We start from the raw sequence: 15,046 nt of genomic DNA on the forward strand, positions 1-15,046 counted from the left end.
TTCAATTCATTTCTTCTTCGGCTCGAAATCAATACCAAAATCATTAGTGTGAAAATAAAATCTTTGGAACTGTAAATGCTTTCTAATGTATTAACCAATGGCGTAGTTGTCAAATGTCAATGGTTAATAGTTAAACTATTCAAAATAACACTTTTGTTTGCAAGAGCTTTTATAAAAAATAATTAGAACCGACGTTTGGTGCCCAACACTATTAATTTTAATCCCTGGAAGAACTGATGATCTCATTTCACAGTTTATGTATCATTCAGTTTATGTATCATTCAAAAAAAACCTTACTCAATTCCATCTTTGTCGTTTTATCGACCAATTTTTAAATTCTTTTTGGCATTATATAGCCACACAGACTCAATAAATGAATGACAGTCTTTCATCACATTAGAATATAAAGTAACTAAATCCCCTTGCTTTCACCACTACAATCATAAGTCTCATTTTTTATGGAATAATTCTAGCGACTACTTTTAAGTTATTATGAATTCTGTTCACGTTTCGCTCTTAAAATAGCCTCTTAAATACTTCTTTGAGATTGAAAATGGTACATTGGCATTTACACCAAGTTTTTTTTCTCCTTTTCTTGTATAATCGCGGCTATTCAAGTGATGAAGAAATCTGAAAATACTGTCACGTTTTATGTTTGGAAGTTGAAATCTACATAACAGAGAATATGTGCTATATTTGTTAAGTATGTAATAGAAATAAACCAAGTACCACCAATGAAAAAATTATGCGTTTGACTACTGTGCGAGTGCGATTGTGTGAATGACATCAAAAGTTCACAAAAATTTAAGCTTCTTGTGGAAAAAAAACCTTTAACTCTTTCCGGCGCACTATAGAAAATCGGCGAAAATTAAAGAAAATTTTTATTTGCTTTTATTTACAGAAGTAATTTATTGAAAAAAAAAAAAATTACAAAAAAAAATATCTCCTTTCAGGATTTCGCGCAAGGATGTGGTATGCTTTTTATATCACCGCGCTTATGTGATAGCTTTATTTATGAAATTCATTAAAACATGATTTCGTTTTACTTTAACAAGGTGGAGTAAACTCTAAACAAAATAAATCCATAAATAGGAATGAACCTTTGAATCTAATCATGGATTCATCTACCGCTAGATATTCACCCAGGTTAAAACACAATTTAAATCACTCTAGCAACATATCCAGAAACGGTTGAACTTTATACAGCTTGTTGAACTTAGGTGATCCTTTTTTAGGCATTAAGGTAGAACCATTCAAATGTATATTAGATAATCAAATCAAATCTTCTTATAGGCATTATTTTCGATATATAGCCGTCATTTAATTCCGGACGAGATGACCTATAGTCTTTGTAACTGGCCTGGGGTTTTATTCCCATTAGAAACTTAATTCCTATAAAAGCTTGTATTTGTAAGGCATTTGTTGCAGTGTAGCGTTTGCCAGATTGTTGAGCAAACAGGTTCATTTGAAATACAATACTCGTATGTTCCATAATTTATTTTGTTATACTTTTACTAAAAATATTAAAATTATCATAGGATGCCTCGTTTTTCCACAACTTCTGTAGGTCCTCGTTTCATGCCAGTAAATGCAATTGGTATCTCTATTGAATTTTGCTTACTCCAAATTGGTGGGGTGACTTCTACGAGGCTGCTAAATAAATTAGATATGGGCATATCGTCGTCGGTATCAAATTGTTCACCCGAATTTAAAACTCCACTACATCCCTAGTTTTCACCTTCATCAAAGTGTTTATCTTCATTGTCGACTGCAAGGATGTTATCAAAAAGTTCCTGGATTTCGTTCTGATCATCGAGGTCTTCAACATCATCGACAATTGACTCTGCGTCTGATAGAATCTCTTCCACAACAACTTTATCCTCGATTGTTTCCAATATATAGGAAATATCACTGTCTTTGAGTTTATTGTTTTTAGCCATGGCTATAATGCGCAGTGGTATTATTTTTATACCATCAACTTTAAGCCACACTACTTCAAAATTTTTTATTTATTTTTGATGTTACTATTTTCAAGCACGTTATTTACTATCTTATTGATCAACAACAGGGATCCGGAGCGGTCCATTTTTTTCGCTCCGCTCCGCTCCCGCTCCGGAGAAAAAAAAACCGCTCCGCTCCTCGCTCCAATCCGAGAGAAAAAAATCGCTCCGCTCCGCTCCGCTCCGCTCCTCTTCGAGAAAATTATAGTACAAACATTGTATTCAATTGAGTTTTATTTTATTTAGAAAAATCGGGCGGTACATATATGGGAGCTATAGCTAAATCTGAACCGATTTCGATGATTTTTTGCACATATAGTTAGTGCTATAGTTAGTGCTACATTTCGCCAACTTTGAGTAAGATCGGTTGATAAATAAGGGTTTTATGACCTAATTTGACAAAATCGGGCGATACATATATATGGGACCTATATCTAAATCTGAACCGATTTCGATGAAATTTTCAGACCTAAAGGGTGATACAGAAGATTAATTTGTGCTAAATTTGACGACGATCGGTTAGTAAAAAAAGTGCAACGTGACCCCATTTGTCGAAATCGGGCAATACACATATATGGGAGCTATATCTAAATTTGATCCGATTTCTTCCAAATTTAGTAACGTTCGTCCTTGTGCCCAAAAAAACTCCCTGTACCAAATTTCATCAAAATCGGTTAATAATTGCGACCGAAATCCTGTGAACAACAAATACATGGACAGACGGACGGATGGACGGACGGACGCCAAGCGCTAGATCGACTCAGAAGGTGATTCTGAGTCGATAAGTATATATTTTATGGGGTCTAAAATCAATATTTCTTGTAGGCACATTTTTTGGCAGATCAAACTTGTTATACCCTAACCACTATGTGGTTTAGGGTATAATGACTTTAAAACAATGTGTTGAAATATTTTATTAATTTTGAAGATTTTTTCAGAAATATTAAATCCATTTTGACTTCATTAAAGGAAGCATTCTAGGAAGCATATGTTAATTTTTCATTTTTTTAGATTTTTTTCGTCAGTTGTTATCAAAATCCTTTAAAAACGAGTTAACGAGTTATTTTTTTCCATATTAAGACTCGACTTCCAGTAGAAATTAAGCTATGTTTCAAGTAAAAAGCGTCTTTAAAATAAAGTGTTGAAAAACATGTCTTATTTTTTAACGATTTTTTGCTTTGTAGGCAAGATGCAAAAAGGAAACAAATTTAAAGACAATTGTATTAATTTTAAAGAATTTTTCTTAATTATTAAAGTCAAAAATTTTATCTTTCATGTTATGATACACATTTTTAAGTAAAATCACTTAATTATAAGGACATTACAACTTCATTCAAAAGTTTATTGCCTTTTGGACAAGAAAACAAGTATATACAGCACTAAGTTCGGCCGGGCCGAACCTTAAATACCCACCACCATGAACCAAATATTAGGGTTTCCCTTGAAATTTTAGGAGGGCTTGAGGACTTGAGGACACTTCCCGAAGATAAATTTAAAGATTTCACCTATGAGGACTATATCTGATTCTGGATTTATAAGAACCATTTTTGTTTGAGTTTTAGAGGAATCATTAACATCTCTTGTAAGTGTGCAAGAAAATTATACAATAACGTCTTGATTTGAAATCTTAAATATGTAGAAGTAAAATCTGGAAATTTTACATTAAGTTTCAAGCAATTCAAGTGAAGTCGGTCTATATGGAGGCATTATCAAATGGACCGAGCCTAAAATACCAGAATATTTATAATTTCAGGCAAATCAGATAAAAATTACGGTTTCTAGAAACCCAAGGAGTTAAATCGGGAGATCGTTCTTATGGAGGCTATACTAAAACATGAACCGCTACTCACCGTTTTCGGCACACCTCTTTATGACCCGAAAATACCTCTAGATTTCCAATTTCAGGCAAATAGGATAAAAACTTCGGATTCTAGAAGCCCAAGAAGTAAAATCGGGAAATCGGTCTATATGGGGGCTATACCAAAATATGGACCGATACTCACCATTTTCGGCACACCTCTTTATGGTCCGAAAATACCCCTAGATTTCCAATTTCAGACAAATTGTATAAAAAATACGCTTTCTATAAGCCCAAGACCCCAAATCGGGAGGTCGTTTTATATGGAGACCATACCAAAACATAGACCGATACTCACCATTTTTGGCACACGTATTTGTGGTCCTACAATACCTCTAGATTTCCAATTTCAGGTAAATTGAATAAAAACTGCGGTTTCTATAAGCCCAAGAAGTAAAATCGGGAGATCGGTCTATATGGGGGCTATACCAAAATATGGACCGATACTTACAATTTTTGGCACACGTATTTGTGGTCCTACAATACCTCTAGATTTCCAATTTCAGGTAAATTGAATAAAAACTGCGGTTTCTATAAGCCCAAGAATTAAATCGGGAGATCGGTCTATATGGGAGCTATACCAAAACATGGACCGATACTCACCATTTTTGGCACACCTCTTTACGGTCATAAAATACCTCCAGATTTCAAATTTCAGGCAAATTGGATAAAAAATACGATTTCTATAAGCCCAAGACCCCAAATCGGGAGGTCGGTTTATATGGGCACCATACCAAAACATGGACCGATATAACCCATCTTCGAACTTGACCTGCCTGCAGACAAAAGACGAGGTTGTGCAAAACTTCAGCACGATTGCTTCATTATTGAAGACTGTAGCGTGATTACAACAGACAGACAGACGGACAGACAGGCAGACAGACGGACAGACGGACATCGTTATATCGTCTTAGAATTTCTCCCTGATCAAGAATATATATACTTTATATAGTCGGAAATCGATATTTCGATGTGTTACAAACGGAATGACAAACTTATTATACCCCCGTCACCATTCTATGGTGATGGGTATAAAAAACTTTATTTTAGAGAAATGCGTCTTCCATGTTAAGCAAAATTTGCATTCTTATTCTAAGGACATGGAATCTTTGACTTCACGACAATATTTTTTTCAGTGTAGAAAACTAAAAAATTAAATATAAATAAGATCGTTTAATTGCATTTATTTGACGTTCATTACAAACATCTTTGTAGTAATACGGGATGAAATTGATCGAAAGTACTCTTGTTACTTTTACAACACATACTAGATATATATTTTGACATTTGCCGTTTTTGAAAACAATTACTAAAAAACACGTTGTGTTTTCCCCAATGTACGTACGTACAAAAATACATATCGTACATTTTAAACGTTTACTCACACTACGCTAAGTACTAGCTAAATTTGAAATTACCTACACAGTGTAATTTCAAAGTTACACATTTCATTCAAGTAATATTTTATTCGTTTTATTCGGTTTCCAAATGAAAAACCGCTCCGCTCCCGCTCCGCTCCGGATTTTAGAAATGCCGCTCCCGCTCCGCTCCCGCTCCGGCAAAAAAAGGGCTTGCTCCGCTCCGCTCCACGCTCCGCTCCGGATCCCTGATCAAAAATATACAAATATAAAGTCTAACGCACGTGTTTAGCAGAAATTTGCTAAATAATGGAAAACACTGTCAACACTTGACAGATGGTACTCAAGTTTAGTTCAAAATATGTATATATATATATATATATATATATATATATATATATATATATATAAATGGACTGAATAGTCTAAGTGAGCCTGAATCTTAATCGGGCTGCCACTTTAACCTAGATCTTTCGAACATTTGGTATATTTTTTCTTTTCTTGAAATATAAGCTTAAATCTACATATAGAAGTGATATTTAGAATAAGCAATTGCACACAGAATGTAGGAAAATTAATTAGATGAGTGGTATAGTATTCATACCACCGGACCGGAAAGAGTTAAAATAACTTCTTGCATATAAATTCATTTGATAAACTATTCATAAATAGTTTTGAATATGAGTATAAGTGGAAAACTTAATGCTTACTCGTCTCAGCTCGAAATATGAAGTAGTGATTGTTCTAATTATATGTATTTCAACTTTTCGTATAATACGTTCTTTATAGTACGGGGGTTACCTTTTATATTTAGGGATTAGAGAACAAAAACAAATATTAATCATCGATCGTATTTTTATAGTAGAATGTTTTATTGTGTATTTCTACAAACATCTGGGTAAATGACTTCACACAATGACAATTTTTACCTGAAGCAAATAAAGCGATTTTTCATGGTGAAAAAAATCTTGGTTGTCATCAACTTACTTGGTATGTGTGCACGCAGTTTTATCTAGTCTTTGGTGATTATTCAATATGGGGAATACAAAAGCGTACTTTATATGTTTTGGAGGTGGCTTATGGTGCGTATGAGTTACGCTTGATGCATTACTTATACAACACGGTGTTTTTACATTGATGCCTTCTTCATGTAAATCGCACGACAACCAATTGAAAGCAAAGCAGTGACTCCCATACAAACAAATTCGAATTTCAATCACCATGTGCTTTTCTATTGTAGTTATGAAAGTCAACTTTTTTCGTAAGAATATATTAATCATCAAAAATCGATCTTTTCCAAAATAATTCCCATTAGTATAGATCTACACTTTTGCATGCGTTTGAACCAATTGTCGAAGCATTTTTGTTACTTTGATTGAGGTATCTCCAAAACAAACATTCTTCAAACACCACTTCTTCAGTATCGGAAAACTTTGACCTATCATTTTATTGTTTAGGTATGGAAATAAGAAGGAGTTATTGGGTGCCAAGTAAGGACTATACGGCGGATGACCCATCAAATCGATGTTTTGAGTGCTCAAAAAAGCAATTTTTTGAGCCAATGTGTAAGAGCTCACACTATCGTAGTGAAAAATTGGAAGACAATTGGAAAAAAATGGTTGTGTACCACTCACAATTGACTGTTCGGCGTTGTTCTTATAGTACAATTACGACATGTCCAGTTGCCGAAAAAATTGGCGATCATTCACTTGGTGCTTCGTGCGCGAGCAACATTTAATGGATTTGGCACAACTTGAAACACCCATTACTGTCGACTGTTGTTTATTTTCATACGTATTAATCCACGATCATCACGTGTCACGATATCAGTTTCACTTTGAGGTGCTACAAGGGATGCAATTCGTTTTATTACCAAGTATGCTATATTTGTTGGACATCATAAATCTTTCGCACGAGTTATGCTATGGTCGCACTGGGCAAATATTTGACAAAAATCAAAAAAAGAATCCGTCGCCACAGCCAAACCAACAGACATTTTTAGCTCATATTGGAAAGGCACAACTTTAAAAGCACTTCCAGAAGATGCACTCCCAATGATGTTCTTTATTTTAACTACCCAGGAAGTTCTTTTAATTCAATTTTTTGTATCTTGGATTTTCATACTTTTAATGGGTAATTTTAACTTTTTTGTTTCAAATAGGTTAAAAACAGGGTAAGAATTCATAAAATGGTAGAAATCATTTAAATTTTGTCGAAAAAATGCTAAATCCAATCTGAAAAAATTGTGAATTTTTTAAAATATTTGAGGTCAAACGTTTCCCACGCATTAGAATTCATTAAAATTTTTAAAAAATTATAAAAATTATTTATTTGACAAAATATAACAGAATTTTTTAATTTACATCCAAAACATTGAATTCGGATTACACCTAAAGAAGTGATGCAAATTAAGTGCAACGGCTGTTGAAATGGAGGACCTCCGTCCTATGACAAGCCCATGTTAAATTCATCGCTTCTGCGTCAATTTTGCACCACTTCCGGATCCAAAAAGAACATTTTCATTACTTTTTTAGCGACGCTTTTTTTGCTGGATGATTATGGACTGATATGGACCACTTTTGGCATGGTTGTTAAACATCATATACTACCACCACGTACCAAATTTCAACCAGATCGAATGAATTTTGCTTCTCCAAAGGGCACCGGAGATCAAATCTGGGGATCGGTTTATATGGGGGCTCTATATAAATATGGAGTGATATGAACCAGTCCCTACATGGTTATTGGATACCATATACTAACATCACGTACCAAATTTCAATCGAATCGGATGAAATTTGCTTCTCTTAGAGGCTCCGCAAGCCAAATCTGGGGATCGGTTTATATGGGGGTTATATATAATTATGGACCGATGTGGACCAATTTTTGCATTGTTGTTAGAAACCATATACTAACACCATGTACAAAATTTCAGCCGGATCGGATGAAATTTGCTTCTCTTAGAGGCTCCGTAAGCCAAATCGGGGGATCGGTTTATATGGGGGCTATATATAATTATGGACCGAAGTGGACCAATTTTTGCATTGTTGTTAGAAACCATATACTAACACCATGTACCAAATTTCAGCCGGATCGGATGAAAATTGCTTCTCTTAGAGGCTCCGCATGCCATATTTGGGGGTCCGTTTATGTGGGGGCTATACGTAAAAGTGGACCGATATGGCCCATTTTCAACACCGTCCGACCTACATCAATTACAACTACTTGTGCCAAGTTTCAAGTCGATAGCTTGTTTCCTTCGGAAGTTAGCGTGATTTCAACAGACGGACGGACGGACGGACGGACGGAAGTGCTTAGATCGACTCGGAATTTCACCACGACCCAGAATATATATACTTTATGGGGTCTTAGAGCAATATTTCGATGTGTTACAAACGGAATGACAAAGTTAATATACTCCCATCCTATGGTGGAGGGTATAAAAAAAATGGGAAAAGTCTAAAACAAATGTTTCGACAGAATGAATGTAGAAATCTTTTTTTTTTTGCAAAATTCGGTATTTTTTAGAATTTCCAAATTGTGGAGTCTACAACCTTTAATGTAAAGCACATAGATATACAATTTTGCATTTAATGAAAGAAATCTGGGATCCGCCTAAAAACGATCCTTCTGGGTTCAAAAACTTTGTTAAAATTTTGCACAAAAAAAAAAAAAACAAGTATATACGGCCGTAAGTTCGGCCAGGCCGAAGCTTATGTACCCTCCATCATGGATTGCGTAGAAACTTCTTCTAAACACTGCCACCCACAATCGAATTACTTAAGTTGCGGTAACGCTTGCCGATGGCAAGGTATCTTAAAACCTCCTAACACCATCTTCTAAATTGTATGTAAGTCCATACGTGGTACATATTTAAATCAAAAAAGATCGATCCAATACGTATATAATTCAGTTTGACAAAGTAGACATACAATTTTGACAAAATTTTCTACAGAAATAAAATTTAAACAAAATTTTCTATAGAAATAAACTTTTGACAAAATTTTCTATAGAAATAAAATCTTGGTAGATTATTTTTGGCTCGAGTGGCAACCATGATTATGAACCGAATAAAAATTGAACAAAATTTTCTATAGAAATAAAATTTTGACAATGATGAAAATTTTATTATGACCCGAATAAAATTTTCTCTAGAAATAAAATTTTGACAAAATTTTCTATAGAAATAAATTTTGGTAGATTATTTTTGGCTCTAGTGGCAACCATGATTATGAACCGATATGGACCAATTTTTGTGTGATTGGACCAATTTTGGTATGGTTGTTAGCGACCATATACTAACACCACGTTACTAATTTGAACCGGATCGGATGAATTTTGCTCCTCCAAGAGGCTCCGGAGGTCAAATCTGGAGAACGTTTTATATGGGGGCTATATATAATTATGGACCGATGTGAACCAATATTTGCACGGTTGCTAGAGACCATATACCAATACCATGTACCAAATTTCAGCCGGATCGGATGCAATTTGCTTCTCTTTGAGGCTTCGCAAGCCAAATCTGGAGATCGGTTTATATGGGGGCTATATATAATTATGGACCGATGTGGACCAATTTTTGCATGCTTGTTAGAGACCATATACCAACACCATGTACCAAATTTCAGCCGGATCGGATGAAATATGCTTCTCTTAGAGGCTTCACAAGCCAAATCTGGGGATCGGTTTATATGGGGGCTATATATAATTAAGGACCGATATGGACCAATTTTTGCATGGTTGGTAGAGACCATATAACAACACCATGTACCAAATTTCAGCCGGATCGGATGAAATATGCTTCTCTTAGAGGCTCCACAAACCAAATCTGGGGATCGGTTTATATGGGGGCTATATATAATTAGGGACCGATGTGGACCAATTTTTGCGTGGTTGTTAGAGACCATATACCAACATCATGTACCAAATTTCAGCCGGATCGGATGAAATTTGCTTCTCTTTGAGGCTCCGCAAGCCAAATCTGGGGATCGGTTTATATGGGGGCTATATATAATTATGGACCGATGTCGACCAATTTTTGCATGATTGTTAGAGACCATATACTAACACCATGTACCAAATTTCAGCCTGATCGGATTAAATATGCTTCTCTTAGAGGCTCCACAAGCCAAATCTGGGGATCGGTTTATATGGGGGCTATATATAATTATGGACCGATATGGACCAATTTTTGCATGGTTGTTAGATACCATATACCAACACCATGTACTAAATTTCCGCCGGATCGGATGAAATATGCTTCTGTTAGAGGCTCCACAAGCCAAATCTGAGGGTCCCTTTATATGGGGGCTATACGTAAAAGTGGACCGATATGGCCCATTTTCAATACCATCCGACCTACATCGATAACAACTACTTGTGCTAAGTATCAAGTTGATAGCTTGTTTCGTTCGGAAGTTAGCGTGATTTCAACAGACGGACGGACATGCCTAGGTCGACTCAGAATTTCACCACGACCCAGAATATATATACTTTATGGGGTCTTAGAGCAATATTTCGATGTGCTACAAACGGAATGACAAAGTTAATATACCCCCATTCTATGATGGAGGGTATAAAAATTGGAGGCCATATCTCGCAAACTATATCAGATATTCGCACACGCACGCGACCTCTTAGTAAGGTTTTACAAGGTCTATCCAGAAAAGAAGCGTTGGATTAGACAGCTAAAGCAAAATTTCATTCTCCCGAGGTGTCCAATTTTGATAGCTTTATCCTTTCAAGTTACAGAATTATTCCCAAAAAAGCGATTTGGAACCTCTGTGAGCCGGACGGAGGAACGGATATCGTTAGACCGAATTTCATCACGACCAAAAATAGATGCTCTATAGGGCCTGAGTGTTACATGTGTTACATATAGAATGACAAAGTTAGTACAACCTTCATTGTATGTTGGAGAATACAAAAATCCTTGTGTCGGTTAACCCTTTCACTACCGATGTCCACTTAGAAGGACATTCGAAAAAGACACCAAATTCTGTTTGCCCACTTAGTTTCGATTTATTCCTCGATGTTATTTTAAAGTAGAGGCTTTAGTCTAAATAAGCTATAAATATTGTCCATATTGGTGAGGTCTAAAATACATTTTTATAGACGTCTTTAACAATAAACGAAAAATACGAAAATTTGAAACAATTTTTCTACTGTATGTTTCTAGTAAATGGACGTTTATACAAAAACTATAGCTGATACTTTTTCGGGTCCTTTTTTCTATTTTTTCTCACATTTGAAAGATATTATAGGCCAAAAAGCGCTTATTTTCCTAGGACCATTTGGTCACAATTCATGAATCAAGTTTTCAGAACAAGCTCATATAGCTCTTGAAGTAATTGAGGTAGGTTTTCAAAATGACACTTTTTGTTCTACATGCTGATAGTATAAGTAAAAACAGAAGAAAAATAAAAATTTTTGACATTAGGTTTATTTCGGTAGTGAAAGGGTTAAAACTCGTAATCGTATTTTAAGGACGTGACGTCTTTGTGCTTGTGATAATATTGTTTTTCTCATGCTGTAAGGCATCATCGGTACTGTAAACTAGAAGTTGTGAAGCATTATTGTCAGTTATTACGATTACTACTATATAACTCGCTTTATATTCGAATGTAATCTCCCAGACCATCTAATAACTCACTTCCATTCACACTCAGTCGCTCTTCCTTTCTCTTTGTATGTGAGTTTGCGTCTGTATGTTATGCATAACAATTTCCGGTTTTAACTTTTTATAGTTTGACATTAGTTAAAAATGCACACTTTATGCCATTAGCACTTATGTTACCAAATTTTACTCAATGCAGTTAAAACGTGCTTAATGACACTCAAAGAAGCTGATTGTAGGGAATAGCTTCTCGTCTAGATTCTTGGCATGGCAGAGTAATACGCGCCATATGAAGAAGTCGGAGAGTTGTTTCTACCTCTATGGTTTCGTGATTTAAGTAAAATGCAATGAACACTTATGGGAATACCAACTTGGTTTTTTTTATATTTTCATCGTTCTTGTGTCAATGAAAATTCTTTTGCAACATTTAATTTTGATATTTGTTCAACACTAGAAATATATCTGGTCGACAATAACAGAAAAACAGATTAAAATTGAAGTCATACTTTTGCACATAGAGTTATTTTTATTATGATGACAATGAAGGGCAGTTTTGTTTTTCGAAAGAAAAAAAATGAAAATTATGTTAAGTGATGAGTGAGACAATCGTTAATACACAGACACACTTAACAGCCTTTGGTCTGATTATAAAATTATTTTATTTTTAAATAAAATAATTTTTAAAAAATACATACTTTTCCTTATATTTGTGGTCACATAAAGAACATACATATGTACCTAGCAAAAAAATTTGGAAGTTCCATTAAAGGCACAACTTTAAAAGCACTTCCAAAAATGTCCTCGCGAAGATGTTTTTTTTATTTTAACTATACAGAAAGTTCTTTTAATTCAATTTTTTATAACTCATTTTTTCATATTTTTAATGAGTAATTTTAACTTTTTTTCAAATAGAATAAAATCAGAATAATAAGTAATAAAATGATACAAATAAACCAAATATTGTCGAAAAAAAATGCTAAATCCATTTTACAAAATTTTGCGAATTTTTGAAAATAGTTCAGGTCAAACATTTCAGACAAGCACTAAAAATCAAAATTATTTGTTTGGCAAAATATCACAAAATTTTCTAATTCACATGCAAAACGCTGATTTCGGATCACACCTTAAAAAGTTATTGAAATTCAGTGCCACGTGTTTTGACCAGCCCAAGATAAATTAATCGCTTCTGAGCCAATTTCGCACCGATTCCGGATCCAATTTTTTTTTTTTTTTGGAGACGCTTTGTTTGCTGGGTATGTTTTTCGTTAGTGTAAACTTTAAAAATTATCTTGCTATTTTGGGAGCTAGTTGAGCCAATTTTTTATATTTTTATACCCACTACCATAGAATGGTGACGAGGGTATAACAAGTTTGTCATTCCGTTTGTAACGCATCGAAATATCGATTTCCGACTATATAAAGTATATATATTCTTGATCAGGGGGAAATTCTAAGACGATATAATAATGTCCGTCTGTCTGTCTGTTGTAATCACGCTACAGTCTTCAATAATTAAGCAATCGTGCTGAAATTTTGCACAAACTCGTCTTTTGTCTGCAGGCAGGTCAAGTTCGAAGATGGGCTATATTGGTCCAGGTTTTGATATAGTCCCCATATAAACCGACCTCCCGATTTGGGGTCTTGGGCTTATAGAAATCGAAGTTTTTATCCAATTTGCCTGAAATTTGAAATCTGTCTGTCTGTTGTAATCACGCTACAGTCTTCAATAATGAAGCAATCGTGCTGAAATTTTGCACTAACTCGTCTTTTGTCTGCAGGCAGGTCAAGTTCGAAGATGGGCTATATTGGTCCAGGTTTTGATATAGTCCCCATATAAATCGACCTCCCGATTTGGGGTCTTGGGCTTATAGAAATCGAAGTTTTTATCCAATTTGCCTGAAATTTGAAATCTAGAGGTATTTTATGACCATAAAGAGGTGTGCCAAAAATGGTGAGTATCGGTCCATGTTTTGATATAGCCCCCATATATACCGATCTCCCGATTTTACTTATTGGGCTTATAGAAACCGCAGTTTTTATTCAATTTGCCTGAAATTGGAAATCTAGAGGTATTGTAGGACCACAAATACGTGTGCCAAAAATTGTGAGTATCGCTCCATGTTTTGGTATAGCCCCCATATAGACCGATCTCCCGATTTTACTTCTTGGGCTTCTAAAATCCGAAGTTTTTATGCTATTTGCCTGAAATTGGAAATCTATAGGTATTTTCGGGTCATTAAGAGGTGTGCCGAAAACGTTGAGTATAGGTAAATATTTTAGTATAGCCCCCATAAGAACCATCTCCCGATTTAACTCCTTGGGTTTCTAGAAACCATAGTTTTTATCTGATTTGCCTGAAATTGTAAATATTCTGGTATTTTAGGCTCACAAAAACGTGTATCGGATTAAGTTTTTATCGGTCCATTTGGTAATGCCTCCATATAGACCGACTTCACTTCTTGACGGTGTAGAAGGCGCACTGATCATGAAAATTGCTTGAAACTCAATGTAAAATTTCCAGATTTTACTTCTATAGATTTAAGATTTCAAATCAAGACGTTAGTTTATAATTTTCTAGCACACTTACAAGAGATGTTAATGATTCCTCTAAAACTCAAACAAAAATTGTTCTTATAAATCCAGAATCTGATATAGTCCTCATAGGTGAAATCTTTAAATGTATCTTCGGGAAATGTCCTCAAGCCTTCCCGAAATTTCAAAGGAAATCCTAATATTATGTTCATGGTGGTGGGTATTTAAGATTCGGCCCAGCCGAACTTAGTGCTGTATATACTTGTTTTCCTTCAAACTACAACATTTTCTTTAACAAGTGATAAAAACTTAATTATGTCTAATAAATTTTTCTGGAATTTGTCGAAAAATATTTACTTATTTTTGTGATATCGGCGTGATGTCAGTGTTTGTTATATTGTTTAGTTAAAATTTTCTGAAAATATTCAAAACTTTCTAAAATTAACTTAAAGTTTTCTTTCTGGTGGGTTCACTATTTTTTTTTTTTTTTTTTTTTTTTTGAGGTAATAACATTAACTGTCACTTGAATAAATCTCTCAGCAACAAGCGATTTATAAATGATTCCTTAAAGTGGTTGCATTAAGCCCATTTGTGGTTTGTTGGGTTTTAAACCTTATTTACAATGAATAATCTATCGCTTATGAAACAGATGCATATTTCTCTGAAAAATTGTATCACAAAG

The sequence above is a fragment of the Haematobia irritans genome, chromosome 3 (genome assembly GCF_050003625.1).
Source record: "Haematobia irritans isolate KBUSLIRL chromosome 3, ASM5000362v1, whole genome shotgun sequence".
Taxonomy (NCBI): Eukaryota; Metazoa; Arthropoda; class Insecta; order Diptera; family Muscidae; genus Haematobia; species Haematobia irritans.